We start from the raw sequence: 12,865 nt of genomic DNA on the forward strand, positions 1-12,865 counted from the left end.
ATGGTGTTCTTGTGAAATATAGGGGTCCCAGTTGAAAGCATATGCATTTGTAACAGCACCAGACAAAAATATATGCATCAATAAAAGACCAATGCTGTGTTGTTGCTGCAATTCACCTGTGGTTTGAATGGTGAACTCTATCCATACAGTTGTCCGAATTTTAGTTGTGCTTCCTTTTTAGCATTATGTTTTATCCTTCTTGGCCGGCGCTGTGGCTTAGTTGGTCAAAGTGCCTGTCTTGTAAACAGGAGATCCTGGGTTCAAACCCCAGCAGTGCCTGACTGGTTTGTTCGTGACTCTTTCAGAGCCCCTTTTCAAGCCGCCTGTTTGTGAATCCAAAACCTTGTCTTAGACTTTGATATGGTTTACAATCCTAGCGAAAAAGCAAATATCTAAACAGACCGCTTCAAGCGGCTTCCAAATCAGGTTCAGGAGAAATTAGCCAGAAAAGTAAAGCTTTGTCCACTCAGTCACACAATCCTAATCATTCCTACTGCTTTTCCTCATTTGACTTTCAAAAACGAGTCATGGTGCCTTGGATTTATAGATAGCTGAAGTTATTGCCATGGATCCCGTTACGCCAGAAGGTGCTTCAATCCAAAGAATATGACATGCAAGCAGTGTCAAAAAGAGCTTTTTATGCATTTGCCGGACATAAGTATTTAAGTCTGAACCTGTGTCTCTGTAGCGCAATCGGTCAGCGAGCTCTTCAGTTAAGTTGGTCGGTGGAGCCATCCCGGGACACTCTGCGCGCCAATTTGGAATGTAGTTTTGGACTCTCGCGGACAGCCCTGGTATTCTTTCCTTGCAGTTCTTCACTGACAATTTGACCTGTTTACATCACAGACAGCAGTTTATTTCTCGGCCAGTCCCTGCAAATCATGATGTACTTGTGAATAATAGAAGTCCTGGTTGATAGCAAAGGCATTTGTAAACAAAACAGACAGGATCAACGATCAAGAAATGAAGCAATGCTTTTTTGCTGCAGTTCACTTACAGTTACCGTTCTAAGAATGAAATAGGTACAAAGATGCTGCCGTACTTCATGTATGGTTTGAACTGTGAATGTTATGCAGAGTGCCCAGACTGTAGTTTCTTCTTCCACTTTGTTGTATGTTTTGTCATTCAGAGCCCACGTTGCAGATGCTTATCCACGTGACACTTTCATTTTTTCCTAAAGGAGGCCGTGTGTAGGCATTGGTGGTTCAGTGGCAGAATTCTCGCTTGCCAAGTGGGGGACCCGGGTCCGATTCCCGGCCAATGCAAGACTTATACCTTTCATCAGCTCATGCTGGAAAACCTCTGAATTACACCTGAAAAGTAACAGACGGGACCTCCTTGGAGTTCAGGTGGACAGCACTTGAGTAAGACCACCAACTTGTGAAAGTCTTCAACATTGGTCAATAGCTGCCAGTAATTGTTTGGTGAGCCCAACACCGAAGCACCAGACTTGAACAACCGGCTTTTATTGCAGGTTTAAATTATCTCACAGCAGGCACAATAATAATAATAATATAATAATAATAACTCGGGTTACCTTTGCAGCCATAGCCCAAAACAAGCTGAAACTCAAATCTGATCCCCAACATCACTTTCTGTCCGCCATCCATTCTGCTCCCCTACAAGGTAAACTGTCTTAAATGGCTTATTTTCTTTGATTAGATCTACTACATTGGGTAATATGAATATGACTATGAAGGTGACTATGTGGGTGTTATTTCATGTCTAGATGTCTCCAATAATGAAAACAAAAACTTTTTAGAAGATCGGAAACAGATTTTTCTGTGCCATAACTACTAACATATTTCTTTTATTGATATTGAATGCGACTTTGCAGTTGAGTGTGGACCCAATTAATTGCAATAAACGAGGGATTACTGGATATGGTTTTCATACCACATTGTTTTGAGAGTGTTTTCGTTTTTCGTGAGAGAAGCAAGACCCCTGGATGCAATATGTCTGGTTTGTTCACTTTTCATCAGCGGTCATGTTGAAAAGTACCGCGGGATTGCACCCCAAGAGTAGCTTCCTTGGCCACTTTAGTTTTCAGGTAGACACCACTTCAAGATGCAATAAGCTGTCAGAAGTGGGATTCGAACCCACGCCTCGTTAGAGACTGCAACCTGAATGCAGCGCCTTCGACCGCTCGGCCATCCTGACCCGTCAGCTGACATTATTTTTAAAGGGTATTCCAACACGCTGCTTTTTGTTTCCAGTCACTCATGATGTAATTGTGTAATTTTCCAATCTGACTCAAAGGGAAACCCATTTGGTTATTATGTTATGTTAGTCACGATGAACAGCCTAGTTGGTTGACCGATAGCACCAGAGACTCTGATGTCACACTGTTTTCCTGTGTCCAAAAGAAGAAGCTGGAGCAGAAGAAGATGGATGGATGGACAACTGGACTTGTTCAGGTTGTCTGAGAAAACCTTCCGCCTCTCGTCCAAACAGGCTCCATCACTTCATGCTGAATGACTAGGTGGGACAAACACTCGTGTGACTACCTAAACTACCACTAGTCTGACGATTTGGTGCAGGATCCAAAGTATTTACAGTATCCAAAGGAAGAGGCATGTCCAGACAAGAATGGTTTCGCTCTTTTGTGGGTTCAAATGAGCGTGGTTAAGACACAATGGAGTGGGGGCACGGCCAGTCAACGACAGTCGTTTGGGTCTCGTCGTTTGGCTCTTTGAGGTGCAGGTAGACAGCTGAATCTTGACCGGACCAATTAGCCCGTCTGTCTTGTGACGTGCGCCAACAACTTGTAAAACAACAACTGCGCTTGGCAGCTGATTGTCACTGAGAGTTTCGACCAAATTAGCATACCTTGATTGACAACGAGGCAACTTGGATTGATAAACATGGTGTTCTTGTGAAATATAGGGGTCCCAGTTGAAAGCATATGCATTTGTAACAGCACCAGACAAAAATATATGCATCAATAAAAGACCAATGCTGTGTTGTTGCTGCAATTCACCTGTGGTTTGAATGGTGAACTCTATCCATACAGTTGTCCGAATTTTAGTTGTGCTTCCTTTTTAGCATTATGTTTTATCCTTCTTGGCCGGCGCTGTGGCTTAGTTGGTCAAAGTGCCTGTCTTGTAAACAGGAGATCCTGGGTTCAAACCCCAGCAGTGCCTGACTGGTTTGTTCGTGACTCTTTCAGAGCCCTTTTTCAAGCCGCCTGTTTGTGAATCCAAAACCTTGTCTTAGACTTTGATATGGTTTACAATCCTAGCGAAAAAGCAAATATCTAAACAGACCGCTTCAAGCGGCTTCCAAATCAGGTTCAGGAGAAATTAGCCAGAAAAGTAAAGCTTTGTTCACTCAGTCACACAATCCTAATCATTCCTACTGCTTTTCCTCATTTGACTTTCAAAAACGAGTCATGGTGCCTTGGATTTATAGATAGCTGAAGTTATTGCCATGGATCCCGTTACGCCAGAAGGTGCTTCAATCCAAAGAATATGACATGCAAGCAGTGTCAAAAAGAGCTTTTAATGCATTTGCCGGACATAAGTATTTAAGTCTGAACCTGTGTCTCTGTAGCGCAATCGGTCAGCGAGCTCTTCAGTTAAGTTGGTCGGTGGAGCCATCCCGGGACACTCTGCGCGCCAATTTGGAATGTAGTTTTGGACTCACGTGGACAGCCCTGGTATTCTTTCCTTGCAGTTCTTCACTGACAATTTGACCTGTTTACATCACAGACAGCAGTTTATTTCTCGGCCAGTCCCTGCAAATCATGATGTACTTGTGAATAATAGAAGTCCTGGTTGATAGCAAAGGCATTTGTAAACAAAACAGACAGGATCAACGATCAAGAAATGAAGCAATGCTTTTTTGCTGCAGTTCACTTACAGTTACCGTTCTAAGAATGAAATAGGTACAAAGATGCTGCTGTACTTCATGTATGGTTTGAACTGTGAATGTTATGCAGAGTGCCCAGACTGTACTTTCTTCTTCCACTTTGTTGTATGTTTTGTCATTCAGAGCCCACGTTGCCGATGCTTATCCACGTGACACTTTCATTTTTTCCTAAAGGAGGCTGTGTGTAGGCATTGGTGGTTCAGTGGCAGAATCCTCGCTTGCCAAGTGGGGGACCCGGGTCCGATTCCCGGCCAATGCAAGACTTACACCTTTCATCAACTCAGCTTGGAAAACCTCTGAATTACACCTGAAAAGCAACAGACGGGACCTCCTTGGAGTTCAGGTGGGCAGAACTTGAGTAAGACCACCAACTTGCGAAAGTCTTCAACATTGGTCAAAAGCTGCCAGTAATTGTTTTGATGAACCCAACACCGAAGCACATGACTTGAACAACCGGCTTTTACTGCAGGTTTAAATTATCTCACAGCAGGCACAATAATAATAATATAATAATAATAACTCGGGTGACCTTTGCAGCCATAGCCCAAAACAAGCTGAAACTCAAATCTGATCCCCGACATCACTTTCTGTCCGCCATCCATTCTGCTCCCCTACAAGGTAAACTGTCTTAAATCGCTTATTTTCTTTGATTATATCTACTACATTGGGTAATATGAATATGACTATGAAGGTGACTATGTGGGTGTTATTTCATGTCTAGATGTCTCCAATAATGAAAAAAAACCTTTTTAGAAGATCGGAAACAGATTTTTCTGTGCCATAACGACTAAAATATTTCTTTTATTGATATTGAATGCGACTTTGCAGTTGAGTGTGGACCCAATTAATTGCAATAAACGAGGGATCACTGTATATGGTTTTCATACCACGTTGTTTTGAGACTGTTTTCGTTTTTCGTGAGAGAAGCAAGACCCCTGGATGCAATATGTCTGGTTTGTTCACTTTTCATCAGCGGTCATGTTGAAAAATACCGCAGGATTGCACCCCAAGAGTAGCTTCCTTGGCCACTTTAGTTTTCAGGTAGACACCACTTCAAGATGCAATAAGCTGTCAGAAGTGGGATTCGAACCCACGCCTCGTTAGAGACTGCAACCTGAATGCAGCGCCTTCGACCGCTCGGCCATCCTGACCCGTCAGCTGATGTTATTTTTAAAGGGTATTCAAACAGGCTGCTTTTTGTTCCCATTCACTCATGATGTAATTGTGAAATTTTCCAATCTGACTCAAAGGGAAACCCATTTGGTTATTATGTTATGTTAGTCAAGATGAACAGCCTAGTTGGTTGACCGATAGCACCAGAGACTCTGATGTCACACTGTTTTCTTGTGTCCAAAAGAAGAAGCTGGAGCAGAAGAAGATGGATGGATGGACAACTGGACTTGTTCAGGTTGTCTGAGAAAATCTTTGTTGTGTATCCCTGGAGCCTTTTTGTCATACCATGAGTAAAAGTAAAATTTAACACAACGGTAATGATTTTGCTGCAGCTGTGCCACAGGCTCCTTGGGGAAACTAGTTGTAGCGCACACATTCCATTTTATTGTCTGGCTTAATATGTAATGACTGAGAATATTTATTTATTATCTTGGAAATAATTTATTAAATATTTCCACCCCCCTCCACTAGAGGTACGCTTACCCCTTGTTAGGAATCAGTGGCCTATGAGTTCACTTGCAATATCTAAAATTACCATGATACTGTACATGAAATACTCAACCACCAACAGTTACAGTATATGTCATGCATTTGTGCACATCTCTGTACTTTACAAAAATGTAGCAGCAAGACCTTTGATAGCTCATTTCAAAGCGTGAAAGGCTGTTGTGGCAATTTTAGTTGCTCTTCCTATTTGCAGCGTGATTTCTCATTCAGTTTGACGCAAACAGCATTTGACTGCCTGTAAGCACCTTGCAGGATTACAGATTGAGAAATGTACCTGTATTTTGTTGTGCTGTCCTTGAACTGTGAATTTTATGCATGTAAGTGACCCAATCGTAGTTGCTTCTTCCACTTTGTTGCATGGTTTGTCATACACAACCCACATTGCAAATAGTCTTCCACTCCACAATGTCGTTTATCCTTTTGTGTCTGCTTCTCAAACTTTGTTGTTTCAGTAGTAGAATTCTTGCTGGCCACATGGGATTCCTGGTCAATGTGATATGTCTGCTTGTTATACGTTTCATCAGAGGTCATGTTGAAAAAGTTCAAAGACCGTTCTCGTAAGAACCGCAAGAACCCTGGATTACACCGGAAAAGAAGCCGCCAAGACCACCTTAGACTCAAGGTGGACCCTACTTGAAGATGATTGTTTGACCTGATGCAAATTACTCATGATAAATGCTGTTGACTCCACTCAGAGTAAAGACAGGATGTTAAAATTCCAATGGTTTGCAGGCGCTGTGGCTTATTTATTGTGAAAGTGCCTGTCTTGTAAACAGTATATCCTTTTTAGCGTGTTTTATCATTCACTTTGATGCAAAGAGCATTCGGCTCCCTGCAAGCATCCGGAAGGATTACAGATTGAGTTTATGTGTGCATTGAATTGTTAAATTTCAGTTGCGCTTGGTCTTTGCAGTGTTTTATCCTTCAGTCTGCTCATCACGGGTATTAGTGGTTCAGATTGATAATTCTTGCTTGCTCCCCAGAAGACTGGGTCCGATTCCAGGCCAATGCAGTGTCCCTTTTAATACATTTGAGAAAAGCAAGCCCCCTGGACTACACCCGAAAAATAGCCACCTCAGACTTTCGATAGATACAACTTGGGTCAGTCAGTCACTTCTGTCAAAAGTGGGATTCAAACCCATACCTGATTAGAGACTGCAATCTGTCCCGACAACCTACGGTTTTAAAAATTTGATTGCAACACTCTGTTTCTTTTGTCCAGGCCAGTCCGTGTACATCATGTTGTCCTTTTTAACAACAGGTATTTGTAACAACAGTAGACATTTACATATAAGGTTCAAACCCTGTCCAAAGCACATAAAAAGTGTTAAAATATATTAATCGATGTGGAAGCATACAAAAAAACATCACCAAACGTCTTTCTCTTTGTTTCGTCCTCTTCGTCTTCTCTCTTTGCTCTCTTTCTGCCTTCCCCTCTCCTTCCCTTTATTCCCCATCTTTGACAGATTCTTTAGCGGCATAGGTGACGTGGTCAACATTGCAGTTGGAACTGAGCCAAAAATAGCAAGGCAAGGTCAGATAAATTTCATCTTGTGGACATGACAAAGTTGCAAAAGCATCATCAGTAATTTGCATCATGTCAAATAAGGCATGAAATAAATCCTGCAAATTTCGTTGAAATGATCAGTGATGAACAGCAACCACAGGCTGTAATCCCTGTAAGTGATATTGCCACTCAGGTGCTTTTAATAGATATTAAACACTGATGTATGTGGCTTTAAAGTCACTACTACACTACTACAGGAGACTCCAATATTTTCCAAGTGAGTAGACATCCAAGATGCACCTCCACTCTTTCCTCTTCTTGCCTCCCTTGTGATGTGCTCCCCCGCATTCACTTCCCTACGCATTGCCACTCTTCTTTCTTTCTTTTCCGATTCAGTTGCTCAGGCTGGGCGTTAAAATACGGTCTTGTTTCTTCTCACATATACAGTAAATAAACACATCTTCAAGCGAGCACACACCCACAAGTCCAAGTCTTCAGTGCAACCATGGGCATTATACAGTGCCACATTATTCCACATTAAAAATGCATGATCAAATTTCCTTGCCTGTCATTCAAAAAGGGAGCATCACACACTGGTGGTTTACATTGCACTAAGACGAATAGCCTAGAATTGCACGTAATTGTTAAGTAAATGGCACCAAGTCCCAAAACGTACATTGTACATATACATCGGGGCGCAAACACTTTTTCAGCATGCAAGTTACAAGTCAAAATGATCTATCTCATAATATAAAACAGAAAAACATATACCATATATAAAATCTACCAGGTAAACTTTGAAACTAATAGACTCAATACTAGTGAATAATATTTCACGTTCACAGTTTCAAAGTTCACAGGTAATTACAATAGTTTATGGGTGATTCTCCTGAAAGGGGTACCAGTGACGGTGCCATCACTTTGAGGGGCATGACGCACAGACTACAGTGCTTTGAAGCCATAGCCCTATAAAAATATACTGGAAACACATTGAATAAACAGGGGCAACAGTGTTGAGTGAGGAAACGGACTCACGACGAGCTCGTCAAACCACTGGAAATTGCAGGAGGTCACTATATATAACAGTATAACAATATAACAGTTTGACTCACTAACACTCAAAAGCTATAGCTAATACATAGACTAAAAAGTACCAATACAAGTTTAAAATGAAAACAACAACTATTTTAAAGTTTTCCCGGCAAAGCATTTCATTGGCCAGCAGCAGCCATGAGTGGCGGGCCACCACATGAACTTTGTAGTAGATTTTACTTGGTATTCTCAAAATGTGCTACTGATTCATTCACCCATCTTCTATGCCGCTTATCCTTACTAGGGTCGCAGGTATGCTGCAGCCTACCCTCGGGCGAGACTGGTCGCCAGTCAATCGCAGGGCAAACAACCATTCACACTCACATTCATACCTATGGACAATTTAGAGTCTCCAATTAACATAACATGCATGTTTTTAAATGTGGGAGGAAACCGGAGTACCCGGAGAAAACCCACGCACGCACTGGGAGAACATGCAAACTCCACATAGAGATGCCCAATGGAGATTTGAACCCAGATCTTCCAGATCTCCTGACTACGTGGCCAACATGCTAACCACTAGTCCACCGTACTGAGCCTACTTAAGTAAATGTTACAAAAGTATCATCATTCAAATGTACATAACAAAAACAATATACAAAACTTACTACCTAATACTAAGGAATCACATTAATATTACAAAGATTATTTTAATAACTACGGTTTTCTCACATGGTTTACATTTAACTAAAGTAACTTTTTCTGTGACCAAAAAAATATTTTTTTCCAGTGTAGGCATCTTACTGCTTTATCCGTAATAGGAATAACAAAGATGAAAGTTCCATTTCCGTGCTTTCCGTGTTCCTTATTGAGTCATCTGTTCACCATGTAATCTTTGCTGCAACAAGGAGCAACAGCGAATCAGGAGGGGAGTTTAATGTCAGCTGACTGATGTCATATAACATCTACAAAGTGATGTCTATGACGTGATTGACCCACACTACCTTGAGATTGACGTAGTGCAGGGCTGTCAAACTCCTTTTCACCATGGTCCACATGTTATGGTTACCTTCAGAGGGCCACTTGTAACTAAGAAAACACATTAATATATAATCGCCTCATGATATTATGACACAATTGATTTTTATCATTTTCACTTTGTAAGCGCAAATTTGAGTATACTATTGTATAATTGTATTAATAAAAAATAATTAATTATTATATAAGTGTTTCATGAATAAAGAAAGAATTTTAAATTGAATTTGACAATAAAAAAAATAACTTTTCGGTCAAAATTGATGACAAAAAAATATGTTTTACTTTATATAATATAAATATGTTAAAATCAGTAAAGTATTTCTGAAGATGGAATTTTTGAATTTTAACAGATCTTGAATAGTGTTCCATTGTTTCTGTTTCTTAGTTTAGTTTAGTTTTGGTGAGTTTTCCTGCCCTTTGTCCTCCCTACTTGGCAAAGGACCTTCTAATGGTCCTATTCCACCCAATTTTTGCACTTGTTTAAGTCAGTCCTCACATTTCTTATATGTTTCCTGCAATGAAGCAGGCTGTCTTGCAACAACTTTTCTAAGTGCCTTTTGAATCTCACTACCACAACTTCCTTGTTCAAAATTAGACCTCCAAATCTTCTTCTCGGCTAATGTAACACACGGACAATCTCACAAACACACAGGATTTTCAAAAAAATCACACAAGACATGACACAAAAAGTAAAACAGACACACAGAATTTAATCGAGTTTTACCGATGGTACATAGGCTCCAGCGGGGATTCCTCGCCTCAAAAACTCAAACAAAACAGACACACCCTTGGTGGTATGGATACACCTTTAAGCGGCTTTCCTTACCAAGTAGTACAAAACCACAAAATCACACTCAACAGTCATGACGGCACTTCTTCGTCGCAACTGTACGCAAACTGATGGCATATCTACTGTACCTCCTGTAGGATGACTTTTTATTCTTTTCTTATTTTAAAAAAGGGGCCGGGGGTTATTCCTGCTGATACTAAGGCAAAATTTGTTAAGAGTGTTTTTGGCTTTCTTTTCTTGTCAATTCCAGCAGTCTGCCCCACAACGGGACAGGCAGAAATTAGATCTTTTAAAAGACAGGTTTTCTGCTTACCTTGTTATTTTTGGGCCCACTTAAATTGCTGGAAGGGTCGAGTGTTGAAGGCAGATTGAGCAGGAAGCACAATATCCGGCTCAAAGGACTAATTGAAAGTTTTTGTGGCTTTCGGTTCGTTATCTTTAATGCTTCCAAATAAGTCTAGGAAACGATAGCTCAATTTGAACAGTTCAATATACCAGGAAGAATGATACACAGCTGCGGGGACTTGTCTTCTACACGGGATTCAGGATCAAGTCTGAGGCACTTCCGGTCAGATGTTCCTTTACCTAGCTTAGCTTTCTCAAAAGCGACTGACGACAAATCTAGCGACTTTACTGACGTGACTAGGAAGTTTTATAGTATAGTGAAAGCACTTATTGTTCTGCATTTTGTGTTCTCACTGAGCAGCGGCGGGTGCTGTTGACAGGTCTACCCAAAGGCAGTCACAAGCCATGATGTGGAGCTTTATGCATCAAAAGTGCAAGTTAATTGCTATTACATATATTCACCAGTAGAGTGTGCTACTCACAAACCACATCTGTCATGTTAATGTGAGCCTTAGAATAAACACAGCATCATCTGTTATTTGCTGTTCAATTGTACTAATTTAAAAAAGTTCTCAATTGCCAAAGTGTGATGGGAAAACTTTGAGAGGTGCTTGGCAAGATAAAATACTAGTTATTTTATTTTGATGAAATGGACAATTTTAAATTAACAAAACAAGAATCAAGTTTATTTGTAGTTTTAAATGTAATTGAGGTGTTTTTACGCACTTTTTTTGTCTTTCCTACGAGATTGTGCTTTTTTCCTACAGCATTTACATCATATGCAAATGATCAGCAAATTAGATGATGACAACATCTAGCGACTTCTAGGACAGCCAATAGCTACTTTCTTACTTAAATGTTGGCAACAGTGCCATCACCACCTCCTGCTCCGACCATTGTTTGCGATCAGAAGTCAGTTTTTTTCTCACATAAACCTTTTGAGTTGTCCCAGTTCCATCAATCCATCTTATCTTCCGCTTATCCGAAGTCGGGTTGTGGGGGCAGCAACCTAAGCAGGCAAGTCCGGTCTTCCCTCTCCCAGCTACTTCGGCCAGCTCCTCCCCGCAGATCACGAGACGTTCCCAGGCCAGTTGGGAGACATAGTCTCTCCATCGTGTCCTGGGTCTTCCCCAAGGCCTCCTAAGGTTAGATGTACCCTGAAAACCTCCCCTTTGAGGCGTCCGGGCGACATCCTTACCAGATGCCCAAGCCACCTTATCTGGCTCTTCTCAATGTGGAGGAGCAGCGGTTCTACTCCAAGCTTCTCCTGGCTGGGCTCTCCCAGCCACCCTACGGAGAAAACTCATTTGTACCTGCGATCTTCTCCTTTCGGTCACTACCCAAAGCACATAACCATACGTGAGGATTGGAAGGTAGATCGACCGGTAAAGTGAGAGCTTTGCCTTTCGGCTTGGCTCCCTCGTCACCACAACGGACAGATGCAGAGTCCGCATCATTGCAGACGCCGCACCAATCCGTCTGTCGATCTCGCATTCAAACAAGATCCCGAGGTACTTAAACTCCTTCACTTGGGGCAGGATCTCATCCCCGACTTGGAGATGACAGTCCACCCTTTTCCGAGCGAGAACCATGGACTCGGACTTGGAGGTTCTAATTCGCATCCCAGCCACTTCACACTCAACTGTGAACCGATCCAGTGAGAGTTGAAGGTCACGGCTTGATGAAGCCAGCAGGACTACATTATCTGCCAAAAGCAGAGACTCAATCCTGTAGCCACTAAATCGGAACCCCTCAATGCCCTGGCTGCGCCGAGAAATTCTGTCCATAAACGTAATGAACACAATCGGTGACAAAGGGCAGCACTGGCGAAGTCCAACCCACACTGGAAACGGGTCCGACTTTTTGCCGGTAATGCGAACCAAACTCTGACACCGGTCATACAGGGAACGAACCGCCTGAATTAAGTGGTCCAATGCCCCATATTCCCGGAGTACTCCCTACAGAATTCCTCAAGGAACACAGTTGAATGACTTCTGCAAGTCCACTCTGCCGCCTGCAGAGTCTGTCTCGGGAGAGGTGTTCTCTGTGTGTGACTGGCCAATCACAGAGCATGAAGAGTGAATACATAAAGAGGATTTTCTTTCATCACGATTACGGATAATGACGAGATGTACTCGTTTAATGCTCGTACTCTGCAAAAATGCATTATCTGTAACGGATCATCCTTACTGAATAACTTTTTAATTCAGAGGAAGATGATGCTTACCGGTTTTCATATGACTATATTTGTTCTTACAGCTTTATGCCAGTTGAGGCATTCATGCCAACTTCTAGCCAGTGAGTTTGTTGTTAATATGTGCTATCGATGCTATAATCAAACTACTGAATAACTTCTTAATTCACAGGAAGATAATACTTACTGGTTTTCATATGAATATATTTGTGACAGCTCTACGCCTGTTGAGGCATTCATGCCAACTTCTTTGATTTTTCAGTATGGAAAAGGTTTGGGCACCCCTGGCGTAAAGTATTGTGAGTATCTGACATTACATAATCACTCCTGTTTGTACTGTCACCATATGGTACCTCCAACAGTGAAGAGATGGTGATCATGAGGCAGGTTTTGAAACATATGCAAGAAA

At 41.7% G+C, this 12,865-nt stretch overlaps 6 non-coding genes and 1 pseudogene across 6 annotated transcripts; 5 read left to right on the plus strand and 2 right to left on the minus strand.

Moving 5' to 3' along the window:
• The window catches only part of LOC129190320 (uncharacterized), a 156,076-nt pseudogene that overhangs the window by 91,383 nt on the left and 51,828 nt on the right, over positions 1 to 12,865 (plus strand).
• trnat-ugu (transfer RNA threonine (anticodon UGU)) lies at positions 206 to 279 on the plus strand. The gene has a single exon. It is a non-coding gene; the product is annotated as a tRNA-Thr (tRNA).
• trnag-gcc (transfer RNA glycine (anticodon GCC)) lies at positions 1,195 to 1,265 on the plus strand. Its single transcript has one exon. It is a non-coding gene; the product is annotated as a tRNA-Gly (tRNA).
• trnal-cag (transfer RNA leucine (anticodon CAG)) lies at positions 2,079 to 2,160 on the minus strand. The gene has a single exon. It is a non-coding gene; the product is annotated as a tRNA-Leu (tRNA).
• On the plus strand, positions 3,070 to 3,143 carry trnat-ugu (transfer RNA threonine (anticodon UGU)). Its single transcript has one exon. It is a non-coding gene; the product is annotated as a tRNA-Thr (tRNA).
• On the plus strand, positions 4,059 to 4,129 carry trnag-gcc (transfer RNA glycine (anticodon GCC)). The gene has a single exon. It is a non-coding gene; the product is annotated as a tRNA-Gly (tRNA).
• trnal-cag (transfer RNA leucine (anticodon CAG)) lies at positions 4,940 to 5,021 on the minus strand. The gene has a single exon. It is a non-coding gene; the product is annotated as a tRNA-Leu (tRNA).

This window comes from Dunckerocampus dactyliophorus, chromosome 11 (assembly GCF_027744805.1).
Source record: "Dunckerocampus dactyliophorus isolate RoL2022-P2 chromosome 11, RoL_Ddac_1.1, whole genome shotgun sequence".
Taxonomy (NCBI): Eukaryota; Metazoa; Chordata; class Actinopteri; order Syngnathiformes; family Syngnathidae; genus Dunckerocampus; species Dunckerocampus dactyliophorus.